The 15,152-nt window shown below is 44.1% G+C and overlaps 1 protein-coding gene across 1 annotated transcript in view; it reads right to left on the bottom strand.

Annotated features, from left to right (window-relative positions):
• The window catches only part of SLC11A2 (solute carrier family 11 member 2), a 73,256-nt gene extending 67,367 nt beyond the window's left edge, over nucleotides 1-5,889 (bottom strand). Inside the window, exon 1 of the mRNA XM_089480781.1 lies at nucleotides 5,842-5,889. The gene's annotated coding sequence lies outside the window, so the exon portion shown is untranslated. The remainder of the gene's footprint in view (nucleotides 1-5,841) is intronic.
• Between the last annotated feature and the right edge of the window lie 9,263 nt (nucleotides 5,890-15,152).

Here is a 15,152-nt window from a genome sequence, read left to right as displayed (position 1 = left end):
AAATCCAAAAAAAAAATCCCAACTCCAAAATACTTCTTGTCCCAAGCTTTTTGAATAAGGAATTTTCAACTTGTAATAACATGTTTTTAAGCATGAAACTTGTATACTTCAATGTTCTCTTGAACATGTACATAATTATGTTACATCTTTGTCTTTTTGTAGTTTTAATTACATATCATAAATCATACATTTTATTTTAGTTTGGGTTGTCTTAACTGTCAAAAGTTATGGCAGGAAACATATCAAATCACAACAGACTAGGACATTCTTTTTCTACAGCTAACACACAAACCAATATACTAAATTTATTACCCAAGTAAATTTCCAGCAGAAAAGTATATATTTGTATATAGATTAAGATCAGTATAAACATATAACGAGCAATCTAAATATGCAAAACTTCAGCAACATTGGATAACACTTTTTACAATACTAAACACCACACAGAGTTTTGTTTAGATGATGCACGCCTCCAAAGTTGCCAGAAGCTGTGGGAAGAGCAGACTCTTCCAGGAGCAGATTTAATCCGCTCCTGCTGGCTGCCAGTTCTGGTACCAGGGTGGTGTCCTGCTTTGAATGCGGGCTGTCCATTCGCTAAGGTCCCGGGCCAATTGCAGCCCATCTGCTTCATCCGTAAGTCAGCCTTTCTCAACCTTTTTACTCCAGAAGAACCCTTGAAATAATTCTCATAAAATAATTTTCATTAAGAAAGCCAGCATGGAGTAGTGGCTTGAGTGCTGGACCATGATTCTGGAGACTAGGGTTTGATTTCTTGCTTAGCCATGAAACCCATTGGGTGATCTTGGGCAAGTCACATACTCTCAGCCACCTCAGGGGAAGTCAAATCTCCTCTGAACAAATCTTGCCAAGAAAACCCCATGGCAGGTTTGCCTTAGGGTTGCCATAAGTTGAAAATGACTTGAAGACACATAACAACAACAATTTTCATTCAATAAATAAAAATTAAAAGAATTTTCAGTAGTCATGGAATCCTGGGATAAAAACTATTATGTTTACAACTACTTCCACAAACACCCCAATCTCTTGCTGAACCTCAAGCAACTTCTCACAGAACCCTAAGGTTCCAGGAAACCCTGCCTGAGAAATCCTGGATTAAATGTTACCCAGTACTGATTATTTTATGTGTTCAGATACTTTGATTACTGAATGTAGTTATACTGATCTTGTTCCATGTCAAAGCTCTGTCTTCCCACCAGCTAAAACTCAGTTTAGAAAAAAAGAATGAGAGAGTGCAATAGTGAGGAATATTATCCTCTTCTCGCTTCCAGCAAACTCCCCTAAGACTCAGAGCACATGTGATTATTCCTCGGGATGATTTATTTCTGGCCTATTTGCTATTTCTACATAGTTACTACTAGGTAAAGATAATTTTTTTAAGGTGACTGTTTGATCAGTGTCAATAATGTAGTTATTTATAGAATTTATGGTTGTTTTTACAAATTACATTCTGATCCCCTGCAGGATCCCTTGGAATTAAATCCCACTACATTCAATGGATATGTTTCAGGGGAAGGAACTGGAAAAACCACCTCTCAGTGTCCCTGCCTAAGAAAATGAAATCCATGGGATTGTCATAAATCAAGAGGTGACTTGAAGGCACACACACATTCAATGTGACTTACTCTATGTGCACATCAATGTGGCTTACTTTGGAGTAGACTACACTGTTAATCATGGATTTTTAGCAGCAGGTTTTTGAAAACTGATGTGAAATCTCTGCTCCCCATTACTGAAATGGGCACCTCTAAAAATCACTGTGCTTAGTAGACATAAAGAACAAGGCTACCTGGGCTCCTGCATTAAAGTAGATTTACATACAGTCCATAAGTGGTTAAAATATGGCCTCCCATGGCAATTTTGCAACCCTTGACCACTCCAAACCCTTCTCCTGAACCACCACTTTTCTGCCAAAAATGGGTGAACTGCCTTTCCCAGAAGGTGCCAGGACAAGTGACTCACCTTATAAATAGGTCACAATGACCCTAATATAAAACATTCATTTTTTTTTCAAACTGGAAGGTGACTTTAGATACTTCTAGTTTTGTTCTGCTTAGCATGGGGAGGGGGTTATTAATAATCTGCATAGCCTTCGAGTGTCTCAGAATCATAGAATCATAGAGTTGCAGGAGACCTCAGGGGCCATCCAATCCAACCCCATTCTGCCATGCAGGAAGACACAATCAAAGCATCCCCAAGAGATGGTCATCCAGCCTCTGTTTAAAGACCTCCAAAGAAGGAGACTTCACCACTCTCCAAGGGAGTGTGTTCCACTGTCAAACTGCTCTTACTGTCAGAAAGTTATTCCTAATGTTGAGGTGTAATCTCTTTTCCTTTAGTTTGAATCCATTGTTCTGGGTCCTATTCTCTGGAGCTACAGAAAACAAGACTAATTCAAATACTTAAACAGGGCTATCATATCACCTCTTAACCGTCTCTTTTCCAGGCTGAACATAGGGCAGAAAACAGCCAAACTGGACATGCTAAAGCTACCCACACCTGGCTAATTTCTTTGAAATTTTCAAAACACCTTGCCTGCCTATAGAGCATGACATTGCTGTGCAACGCTGATGCTGACTTTCTGGTCAAGGTCATGACCGCACAGCTTTCCTGGAAGCCATGATTATTGTTTTGCCTGGAAAAGCCCTTCAGTGTCTACAGCTCCATCTACATTGCCGAATTAATAAAGTTCAACACACTGCCATGGCTTGATTGTGTGGAAGCCTGGGATTTGACGTTTAGTGAGGTATTTAAGCCTTGTCAGTCAGATTGCTCTGGTGCCACAACAAACTACACATCCCAGGATTCCATAGGATGAGGTATGACAGTTAAAGCAGTGTCAAACTGCATTAATTCTGCAGTGTGGCAGCAGCCTGCCACTAGCTGGAAAAAAAAGCAACAATCCTCTGTTACTGAGCTTCCCAAATATACAGGGCTAATAAGGGGCTGGCAAAGTGTGACCCTACAGATGTTGTTGGACTGCAACCCCCATCAGCCTCTGCCATTAGAGCCAAGGATGAGATCCGACAACATCTGGAGGGCCATGTTTTGGCCACCTCTGGTTTTGTGACAAGCCTCTGACAAGCTCACAGGCATAGAATAAAGATCGGCCCTTGCCCACTTGTTTCTAGCACCCACTGTTTATAAATATACCACCTTTGTCCATGGAGATTTTAGTTTATAGAGCAAGATGTTATTTGTTCTGCATACCTGGGGTCTTAAAAATAAGTCACTAGGCTTAATTATTCACAGACTAAGCCAATGGGAAGATTTAGCTTCCAAACTTAAATAGACTTACCTGGAAATAAGTCCCACTGCAAACCAACTGGCCTTGAGTCCAAGTAAACTGTGGTGGTGGTGAAATGTCTTTAAGTCACATGTAAACAGTCACCAGAGCCCAGCTGGCTTTTCCCAGAGTGCCCTCTTTCTTTCTAGTATGGTATAAAATCTGGGATAGACTGCCTTGAAAGTGTTTTGATTTAGACAGGGAAATCACTAAGGTCCAAAACACACTGCAAAATAATCCAGTTTGAGACCGCTTTAACTGCCCTGGCTCAGTGCTAGAGAATTGCGGGACTTGTAGCTTATTGTGGCACCACAGCTTTCTGACAGAGAAGGCTAAATGTCTCACAAAGCTACAGTTCCCAGGATTTCCTAGCACTGAGCCAGGGCAGTTAAAGCCATCTCAAACTGGATTACTTCTGCAGTGTGTTTTGGACCCAAGACTATGGAACAGATCCACTGACAGGAAAGGAGAGGGAGCAGAGGGGTAAAAACTGAATGATGTTTTTAAAAACTGAACAGGACCATTCCCTCCTGCCTTGCAACTCTGTTTGGTTTAGAGAAGGATTCCTTCTGCCGCTGATCTCACCTGTGATTATCGTCTTAGGTTTGCTCTGGAAAAATACAACCATATCATCAGTCTTCCTCCTAGACACTTGAAAAGGAAGGCTCCTGTTCCAATGAAAAGGGCCGGATAAACTCCAGGAAGAGTGATTCTCCACTATCCTTCCACTCTTAAATGCACTTTTTGAGAGCCAAGCAATGACACAACTGTGCAATAACACCTTGACAGCAGGAGAAGCAGCTGCTTTTTCGTAACACTTGAACATCTTTAAGGGCTAACCTGGGCTGCAACCACACTGCAGAAATAATCTGTTTTGACACCACTTTGACTACCATGGCTCAGTGCTATGGAATTCAGGGAACTGTAGTTTGGCAAGGCACTGGAGCTCCCTGACAGAGAAGGCTAAATCTCTCACAAAACTACAGTTCCCAGAATTCCACAGCATTGAGCCATGGCAGTTAAAATGTGAATGCATCCTAAATGTTCCTCCCTAAATTAGGAACCCCAGCCCTGGTCTATGACCGTAATAAAGAGTCTATTCTATTCCATACTGCAGAAATAATCTGGCTTGACATCACTTTGCCTGCCATGGGTCAGTGCTATGGAATTCTGGGATTTGTGGTTTTGTGAGCTATTTGGCCTTCTCTGCCAGAGAGCTCTGCTGTCACTAGAAGCTGGCAGTTAAAGTGGTGTCAAACCAGATTATTTCTGGAGTGTGGGTGCAGCCTTGCACTGCAGAAACAATGCAGTTTGACGCTGATTAACTGACATGGCTCCATGCTACAAAACCCTGGGATTTGTAGTTTTGTGAGCCGTTTAGCCTTCTCTGTCAGAGAGCTCTGGTGCCACAACTACTACAATTCCCAGGATTCCCTAGCATGGAGCTGTGACAGCTAAAGCGTTGTCAAACTGGCATTATTTCTGCAGGGCAGATCAGATCTAGGTTTCCATCCTATGGTGGAAGGTGACACCAATAACCTCAAGGGAATGAAGGCTGGCGGTGAGCTCCAAAATACATGGATAAACTGCAATACAAGGGAGGAGATGCAAATTGAAAGATCTTCCTAACAATAAGGGAAAACATCTTCCCCAAAAATCACAGAGCAAAAGGAAGAAGGAAAGAAAGAAAGAAAGAAAGCAAGCAAGCAAAGGGAGTCCTTCCTCTCCTTGGTTGGTGCCCCTCCTTTCAAGCCAGGTTTTCAGGCACCATTCCCTGCACTGTGTTGCTGCATCCGCACCGCAGAAATAATCCAGTTTGACACCACTTTGACTGCCACGGCTCAATGCTTTGGAATTCTGGGGAATTACAGTGTATAGTTTCTTGTGGCAGCAGAGCTCTCTCTGGCAGAGAAGGCTAAATGTCCCACAAAACCTCTTTCCCCAGAATTCCATAGCACTGAGCCAGGGCAATTAAAAGTGGTGTCAAACTGGGTTATTTCTGCCGCCCTAGGTCCAAAACACAGTGCAGAAATAATCTAGTTTGAGACCGCTTTAACTGACCTGGCTCATAGCTAGGCAATTCTGGGGAAGTATAGTTTTGTGTCATTTAGCCTTCTCTGGTGCCACAACAAACTACAGTTCCCAGAATTCCATAGCAACTGAGCCTTGGCAGTTAAAAGTGGTGTCAAACTGGATTGTTTCTGCAGTGTGGTTGCAGCAGTTAGAAAACTAGGGAACACTCCCCACCCACCCACCCCCCTCTCACTCAGGCCATGAAACTCCAGCCTCTCCTCCCCATGACAGACCCCGGAACTGTAGGGATTCCCTGTACACGTGTCAGAGGGGTATCAGCCACATTCACACGTGCACCCAGAGACACATGTACACAGATAACATCCAAATGAAAGGGCTCTCTTACTCCCCAGCTTAATGAGTTTATCCCTGACCGCTTCAACAGCCTGGCTTTGTCATATGCACCCACACATTAGCACCCTCCAAACACATTAACACAAATAGACTGGCTCCCTTTGCCTCACCTTAGCCAGCAGTGCCTCTCCAGCTCCATGCCTCAGCTCATGCGTGACGTCACCACTGGCTCCGCCCCCTTCCCCAGCTCTCTATGGTTTTGGGGGGAAGAAGGGCACACTCCGCTTCTGCCAGCGCCCCCTGGTGTAACTCCACCAAAACGACATCCCGCAGTCATATTGCTAGGAAGGGCTTGGAACAGTGGTCCCCAAACTGTGCTCTTTAAGGGATTTTGGACTTCAGCTCCCAGAATTCCAAACTACTGGCCAACATGGCTGAGGCTTCTGGGAGCTAAAGTCCAAAATCTCTTAAAGAGCACAGTTTAGGGCCCAGTGGACTGCTACAAGACCTCTCTAAAGCAGTGGTCCCCAAGCTGTGCCCTTTAAAAGACTTTGGACTTCAGCTCCCAGAAGCCTCAGCCATGTTGGGAGTTGAAGTCCAAAATTCCCCCTTAAAGGGTGCAGGTTGGGGACTACTGGCTTGGAATATTATTGACTAAGGAAGGTCAATTTCGAAGACGGTGGCGCCCAAACTTTGGTCCCCCAGGTGTTTTTTGGACTTCGGCTCCCCAGAGGTTCCAAGCCAGCTTGACCAACAGGAATTTCAGAGGCCAAAGTCCCAAAACATCTGGAGGGTCAAAGTTTGGGGACCACTATTCAAATCTATAGCCGTGTTAGTCTGTAAATCAATACATAAAAAATATTATGTAGCACCTTTGAGAGTCATTGAAAGAAAGAAGTTGTCAGCAGGAGCTTTCTAGACTTTACTTAGAATCGTAGAGTTGGAAGAGACCCCAAGGGCCATCCAATCCAACCCCATTCTGCCATGGAGGAATACACAATTAAAGCACTCCAGATAGATGGCCAGCCAGCCTCTGTTTAAAGACCTCCAAAGGAGGAGACTGGTCCACCATCAAACCACTCTTACCCTCAGGAAGTTCTTCCTAATGTTGAGGTGGAATCTCTTTTCCTCTAGTTTGAATCCATTGCTCTTATGTCCTCCACTCTGGAGCAGCAGAAAAACAAGCTTGCTCCATCCTCAATAAGACAGCTCACACAATAGGGCAACTGTGTATCTTACCAGAGGTTGGTTTGTCAAGTCACTGGAAAACAGACGAGAGAGCAGCACATCCAAAACTAGCATCTGCTCTCAACTGCAATCCAGATGTTAATGTTGGATAAATGTGGACAGCTATGACCACTGAGCAGCTTTGCAGAGGTCAGGTAAAGAAATGACCTGTAGAAGATCTACTGAAGAAGCCATTGCTCTAATAGAATATATTCATAAGCATTCAAGAACCAACCACCTGGCCATCGCATAGGCTAGCCAAATGGTCTAAACAATCAATTTGGGCAAATCTCAACGTGGACACTTGTTGTTCCTTCTAAGCACCGCTATATCAAACAAAAAGTCTTTTGGAGAAATGGAATGTGGCTGTGTGTTGGACATAGAATGCTAGTGCTCAGCCCACATCAAGACAATGCAGAGATTTCTCCAGAGGTGTCTACAGATGAAAATAATATGTGGGCAAGAAAATATCCTAAGATGGAACTGGGATACAATCTTTGGTAACAAAGAAATATCTGATCTTAGTACCAGTTTGTCGTGGTGAAACACAAGGACCTGTCAGCAGAGTGGGAAGATGCAGAGGACATGTGTCACGCAGGTACCTGAGAAAGAGCTGTCAATGGTGAGGAATCCAGTGAAGCTGTTGGTGCCACTTGCTTGCTGGAGGATTTGGAGTTTTTCCTTTTCTTCCGTCACCACTGGCACATCCAAATCTTCTCGGATCTTAGACAGGCTATCTAGAGAGGCTGGTCTCTTCTGACTAGATTTGGAGTGCTTCTTACAAGTCTTGTCGCTCTGTACCAGAGCTAACACAAGAGGTTGTGCAAAACCTCAGCTGGAGTAGTGCTCAACACCAATACAGATTCCATCATCGGTGCTGAAGTTGCAGATACCAAAGGAGTTATTGGTACCAGAGTTAACTTAGGCTTCTTAGGTTTTGGGTTGACTTAGGTTTCTTAGGAAGCTGAAAAAGTTCACACTCACTTTTTTGTACTGAGGAGATGCAGATCTGTGCAGTGATGTGATACCGAATCGATGTTCACACTACGTTTAGCATAATCACATCTCTCCAATCCAGTCTGGAATTCACACTGGTGCCACTTTCAGATCAACATGTCAGCGCCTCATGGCTGGGAATGGATCCCAGTGATCCAGATCAATTTGGTACCAAATTAGCACTGCCAAAGATGGGAATCACTCCAGCCCCCCCAAAAAGGTGTGGTTAGTTACTTGGTGCCAAATGCACTGGGTAAAGTTGCTTTTTCACCGCCCACCCCTACACACCATGCTGAGTGCGTTTGGGGCACAATGTGAATGACCCTGAAATAATCAGGTTTCCACACTGGCTTAGTTTGTAGTGTGAGGCCCCATTCCCACTGGGCATATAAAGCGACTTATATTGCTGCAAGTCTGGATCAGATCAAGTTTCTGAGTCATATTAGAATCAGGTCCATCATTCCCATTACAAAAGGGAGCAAACAGACTCTGTTTTTCTTGACCCATGTTCTTGTTCCTTAAACGAGGATCTAACGTGAATTCAAATAGGAACGATGTTCCTGTAATCCGATTCTTGATTCAATTTATAGCCCAGTGGGAATGGGGCCTGAATGACCCTGAAGTGGTAGCAAGACAAGAGTTAGGGGAGGGGAAGGAAAAGGAGAGGAGATTAGTTTCTGAGGTTAGATAAATATTTTTTTTTGGGGGGGGGGAGGGGTATTAAAAGAAATGTTAACAAGAAAGGAAGGTGAATCAAGATTCAAGGAAGGAAGGAAGGAAGGAGAGATAACTTCTCAGCAGAATACCCAAAGAAAAGCTGTTCTACCGACAGTTGGAAAAAAACTGAGGGGAAGTTGAAGGCTTTCATGGCCAGCCACTATCATTTTTGGTGGGTTTTCCCACAAAATAGCCACATAAAACTGAGGGGACGTGCATAGTAGGCAGGAGAAGGCAGGGTGTTCCCACCAAGCTACTCAGCTCTAGAACATTCCATCAGAGTTTCTGCACAGACACAGACCCACTTGTGTGAAGGCACACAGCGCACAAAGAAAACCCTTCATTGCTCTTTTTTTGGTCACACTGTTATGACTAACCTCAGTACATTTCAAATTTAACACATGCTTCAACCATTAATAATTTAATCATTATTAGAATACTTACTCATTATGAAGAAAGTGTTTACAGTTGGAGGGAAAATTAAGACAAATGTTTACACTTTAAATTTGTAATCTGGACAAATGTATATTTTAACATTCTAATTTAAAAAGAGCACCACTTTCCCCCTCTCTTCTCTGAGGATAATTTTAACTTTTACACATGGATTGATTTCATTTCATTCCATCTTCCTTCTGTAGGACTCAAGACAACACAGGTGAGGATGCCCAGGTGATCCCAATCTAGTCACTGACCAAACCCTGATCAGCTTAGCCTTAGAAAGGTGGTTGCATTAAAGCAAATTCAGTTTATGATACAAAAAGGAAAATAATAACTGTGAAATCCTCTTTTCTATATTTGTAGGCAACTTCCTTCTGTTGGGAGTAACATTGCAAAACCAAACGGTCAACAAGGTTACACGTTCCATTTCAGTTCACCAAAGACTGCAGAAATGTTCCAACAATGCAAAAGAACTCCAGATGACCAAAGCCCTTGAGCCAAGCAGAACAGTGTAAGCGAAGTCCGCTCCTCCAAAAGACTGCCTGCTTGTCAGAACAGAAAAACTCATCTCATTTTGGGTCTCTGTATACTGTTTGCAGCCCAAATAAAAATAAAGCACTTACCCAATTCACAAATCTGCTTGGGAGGCTGCTTTATAGGCATTATTAACTCCTCGCTCTGCAGCTCCCACCATCCAGCATGAAAAACCCTCTACACTTCTTTCACTATATATATATATTTTCTCAGGATGGTAATGGGCAGGGTGGTTTTAAATACCTGAGAAACCAATTTATCTTTGCTTGTGTTTTTTTAAAGACATACACACTATTTTAGAGTTCCCCGCATATAATTATATAACTCACTTAACCATAATGGGGAATTGATTGGGCACAAGGACCTTTGTTCCCAGATCTGATTCACTGGTGCAGTTGGTACTCTTGGACACAGTAGGATTGTTTCTGGCCAGATGTTATTGATACGAGGACAAGAGTTTTTTAAAAAATCATGAAACTTGAGACAGCATTCCAATTATATATTTGTACATACGATAGCATGACCTCTGCACTGGATTGGAGTGGTTTGTTTGGGGGTGGGTTTTCCCTCTCCTCACCCATTAGGATCAGAACTTGGCACCATTTAACATTTTCCATTGCTGGGTACGTGCAGCCCAGATAACTCCCATTAGGCAGATCAATATAATACAAAGTATATCACAATCACTGCTGATTTGAATGCCCCATGAAGACTTCATTTGTCACCCAACTGACTTGAAGATTTCCAGTAGTCAGTCTCTTGATTTCTGGGCATTGCTTCTGATAAGAAAGTGCTGAATACATAAGGTTTCATGAATCATGACACACCCAGCTGAACAGATGATCTGTGACTTGATAAAACAAACATGGCCGTATGGTCATCTACAAACAACCCCCAATTAACCAGGTACCCTAAGTTGTACCTCCTTGGCACATGATAGCAAGTGCTCTATGGCCATTTTAAAATGTCCAGCTGTGTGGTGGGGAGAAAGGAAGAGAGTTGGGGCCCAAACAGACAGGCCAAAATAAAGCTGCTTCAAGTCACTTTGGAGGTATGCTGTTTAAATGCTGCATGCATCCTAAGAGGCCGGAAGCTGCACCAAAGTCAGGCTCCAGTCCTAAGGACAGGAGCACAGCTTTGGTGTGGCTTCTGGCCTCTTTAGATGCGTGTGTCATTTAAACAGCATACCTTCAAAGTGACCCAAAGCTGCTTTATTTTGGCCTGTCTGTTCAGGCCTTTAGTCTTGTACTTGAAAGCATATGGTATACTGCATCCTCTTTGCCAGTGGTGTTCCTGGTATATTTCACGCCCAGTGTGGATAATTTTTTAATACCCGCTCTCTCCCACTCACCAAGCAGTTCTGCCAGACTAGGAAGGCAGTCTCTTCCCACCAGCGTACCGGATTAGATCCCCTCGCCTTAGGTGTCACCTAGCGTGGTCTTCAGCTACTGTACATCCTTGTGACACCCCTGCTCTTTGCCATTCTGTGCAGTGAGGATCAACTCACCTTCTTTCAGGACTAAAGAGCAGGCTTTTTTCTATCTGCAACATGGGCAGGGAACTTTTGGCCTTCTAGATCAGGGGTAGGCAACCTGCGGCCCACGGGCCGGATGCGGCCCGGCGAGGCCTTGGGACCGGCCCCAGCCCGGTATTGCCACTGATTGCCGCCGGGGCCTTTGGCGTCTCGCACGAGGGGCACGGTGGGGCAATTTCTATAGAAGCCTCAGAAACATGCATTTATCTTAACATTTTTTAAAAAATCAGCAAATTTTTTCGTGTGTCCTCCATTTTTTATTTAAAAAGTGCCCTCCATTTGAAAATGTTGTCCTACATTTGTCCCGGTTTATTTATTTATTTAAAAATTATTTAATTATTTATTTTTTGGCTTCGGCCCCCCAGTTGTCTGAGGGACACCAACCCAGCCCCCGGCTCAAAAGGGTTGCCTACCCCTGTTCTAGATGTTGTAGAGTTTCTTTTCTAATAATCCATTACCATTGGTCATGTGGCATCTGGGACTTGGAAGTCTCAGCAAACACCTGCTGAGGAAAGGTTCTGCACCCTTGCTCTACATCCCAAGTTCGGTACTTCTTCCCCATAATAAATGCAATAGCAACCACTCATACAAGAGACGGGGAATTGATGATTCTCTTAAATAGATCACCAGGGGCCAAGGCAGAACCTGCTCCTTGTCTCTGCTGAGATCTCAGCCACTGGGAATTGAACCTTCTTCTTGCATAAAGCTTGCTTGGAGTCTAGATTAGTTATGACTCAGCCACAGGACGTGATCCACAGGTACATTTAAGCCTTAGTGCATATGGATTTCCTGAATGAAATAGGTTACCTTAACCTCTTTTCATCCAACATCTAACTTGATTATGCTATAGGGATGAACTTTGGCTGTCCCAAAACATCCTTCATTTGAACACCCAAGGCATACTGGTTTGCTTCTGATACACTTGCGTGTTGTTTCCCATCAAATGCAGAAAAATATAGAAATCAACTCTGCGCTAGTGCAGTATTCCCCCAAATGATAGCTTTCATATGTTTTTAACTACAATCCGCATCAGGCTGAGTCAGATCACAGAGTTGGAAGTTGTAGACCTGAAGTTCTGGAGGATGCTTAGTTCAGGAAAACTAACCAAACTCCTCCAGCCTCTCAACATTAAAACATCCAGTCACAGAATGAAAATTGGTTGGCATGAGATTAATTTTTTAAAAAAAGAAGAAGGAAGTATTTTTCAAGGAACAAGTACATAGGCTGAGATCACGCAGGGCACAGCACAGTGTAACAGTTCCTTATGTGGAACTCTAATATGTATCTTCACTCAGCACCCCTTGGATTTATAGTTTATCTGCTGCAGCCCCACTCCCCAGGTCATTCCATGTTGAGTGAAGTACAGGAGAGCCTGGCTTTGTCTCCAAAGATGTTGTTGCCTGGTGGGGATATTGGACGAGTAAAGTCTTGCGTAGAAATCATAAGGGCATCTAAGAGGTCCCCATGGTTGGAGTCCACCATGGTGGGACAGGAGGAAGTCCTCATGTTTGGTGGCAGAGGTGGCGTTAATGAAACCCTCACAGTTGGTGGCCATGGAATGATTAGTAGAAAACCTCATAGTTTGCTGGAGTCCTCAGGAGGTAGTGGTAAAGGGGATGTAAAGGTAGAATTTCATAAGAACAGAGAAATCAGTCATCAAAACTAAGCTATTAAATCAGTAAATCTAAGCTACTGAATGAGAATGAGTGTGCTATTGAAATAAGGGTACCGTATATACTCGTGTATAAGTCAACCTCGTGTACAAAGTTGAGGTCAACTTTTGGAGCCAGAAATGTGGGTATTTATGTGACCCGTGGATACGTCGAGGGTCCAACTTAAGGGGGAGTCCAGCTGGGGAGAGGCTGCTGGTGAATGCGCGCCCTTGCAAGCCTGTCCCCAGCTGGGCTTTCCCCCATGGAGGCAGCCCAGCAAGGGAGCGGTCTCCAGGGCGAACGGGCGCCCTGGGAAGCCTGTCCTTCGCTGGGCTTCCTCTGCGCAAGCAGTTCAGCAGAGGTCTCCAGGGTGAATGCATGCCCTTCCCAGACTCTCCCCAACTGGGCTGCCCCTTGCAGAGGCAGCCCAGCTGTGGAGAGGCTTGGTCGAAAGACCTATTTCCCCGTGCATAAGTCTACCCAGGATTCTGGAGACTATTTTGGGGCAAAAATTTCTTGACTTATAGTTGAGTATATATGGTACTTGTCTGCTAAAAACAGGGGAATTGAAAACTTATGTATAACCACCAAAAGGAGGATCAGAAGTCACTTCTTTAGTCACACTGCAGACATATAGCAGTTTGACACCACTTTAATTGCCATGACCCTCTCCTACAGAATCCTGGGACTTATAGTTTGGTGAGGCAACAGAGCTCTCTGACAGACCAGGTTGAATACCTCACCCAATTACAAACCCTAGAGGATAGAGCCATGACAGTTAAAGTGATGCAAAACTGCTTTATTTCTGCAGTGTGGATTTGATTATTTTCTTTTCTTTCTCTTTCTTTCCCTTCCTTCCTCTCTTTTGTCCTTCCTCTTTCTTTTCTCAGTTTCTGTTCTTTTAGTGTTATATTGTAAAACACTTAATAAAAAGACATTAAAAAACCTAAACAGAGCCAAAAATCAGCACCATTTATGTTAAAGGCTGGTACCCTATGCCCCACTGAATTAAATGGGATTACTTCTGAGTAGAAAGGGACAAGATTTTCAGTGCAGAGAGACAGTTTCAATCGTCATAGGGGAAAACTGAGGACAGATTAATAATAACACAGCCAGCAATAACCAAGCAATATTCAGATGACTACCACAAACACACAGAGACAACAAAGGTCCTCCAGGGTTTTCCTAGCTCAGCAGTTCTTATAATATCTTATCATATAACATCGGTTGGGGATAGTGCTAGGCTTTCATGTGGACGTGACAGACTCTGGACGTCTGATGGATGGAGGACCAGAATAAAGGTTAACATAAAAGACACTGTGTCATTTGCTTAAAGGGAAATGCACACCTGAGGTGTGAACAGAGATTAGCTTCACTGTTATCTGCAATGCAATGCCCATTTACCTGGGAGTAAGCTCAGTTGAAACTAATAAGGCTTGCTTCTGAGCTGACGTGTGTAGGATCGCACTCTGAACTACTTTTGTATTCTTCCCGTCCTCCAAGAAATTTAGGGAAGAATGAGAGGGGATTATGCCATTCTTACAACAGCCTTGTGATTGAGGTTGGGCTAAAAGACCATTGGTTTGAGTGCTGGAATAGGAGACTGGGGTCCAAAACACACTGCAGAAATAAACCAGTCTGAGCCTGCTCTAACTGCCCTGGCTCAGTGCTATGGAATCCTGGGAAACAAACTACTATCCCCAAAATTACTTAGCATTGAGCCAGGACAGTTAAAGCAGCCTCAAACCGGATTGTTTCTGCAGTGTGTTTTGGACCTGGGAGCCTGGGTTTGAATCCCAGCTGGGCCATGGAAACCCACTGGGTGATCTTGGATAAAGTGCACTGTCTCAGCCTCAGGTGATGGCAATGGCAAAGCTCTTCTGAATGAACTTGACAAGGAAACCCTATGATAGGCTGACCTGAGGGTCGCCATAAGAGCCTCAGGTCAGAGAGAGAAAGCAGAAGCAGCTCCTCCTCCTCCTCCTCCTCTACTACTCTCTTGTGTGTGTTTGTGTCGTGTGCCTTCAATTTCTGACTTAGGAGGGCAGAACTATCATAGGGTCCCTCTTGGCAAGAGCTGGTTTTTGCCTTGGGTTACTTTCCCTGGCCCTGGTCTCCAGAGTCACAGCCCAGCACTCAAGGCGCTACTACTAGGCCACGCTGGCTCTCATACACTGCCGTTCCACTTTAACTGCTCTGGCTGCTTCCTGTTGCATTTCGGGACTTGTAGTCCGCCGAAGCCTAAGCGCTCTCTGGTTGAGGATTCTAAACGCCTTTCCTTGAACTCCAAATCCCAGAATGCGCCGGGAGGGCAGTCAAGGCGTAGGGAAGTGTTCCTCCTCCGGCGCAGCTTCTTCCGCCCGAAGTGGTCACGTGACCAGCC

This window comes from Sceloporus occidentalis, unplaced genomic scaffold, assembly GCF_023333645.1.
Source record: "Sceloporus occidentalis isolate IW3139 unplaced genomic scaffold, rSceOcc1.0.p SCAF_1, whole genome shotgun sequence".
Classification (NCBI taxonomy): Eukaryota; Metazoa; Chordata; class Lepidosauria; order Squamata; family Phrynosomatidae; genus Sceloporus; species Sceloporus occidentalis.
Note: the sequence above shows the minus strand (reverse complement) of the source record. Positions and strands in the feature narration are given on the sequence as shown.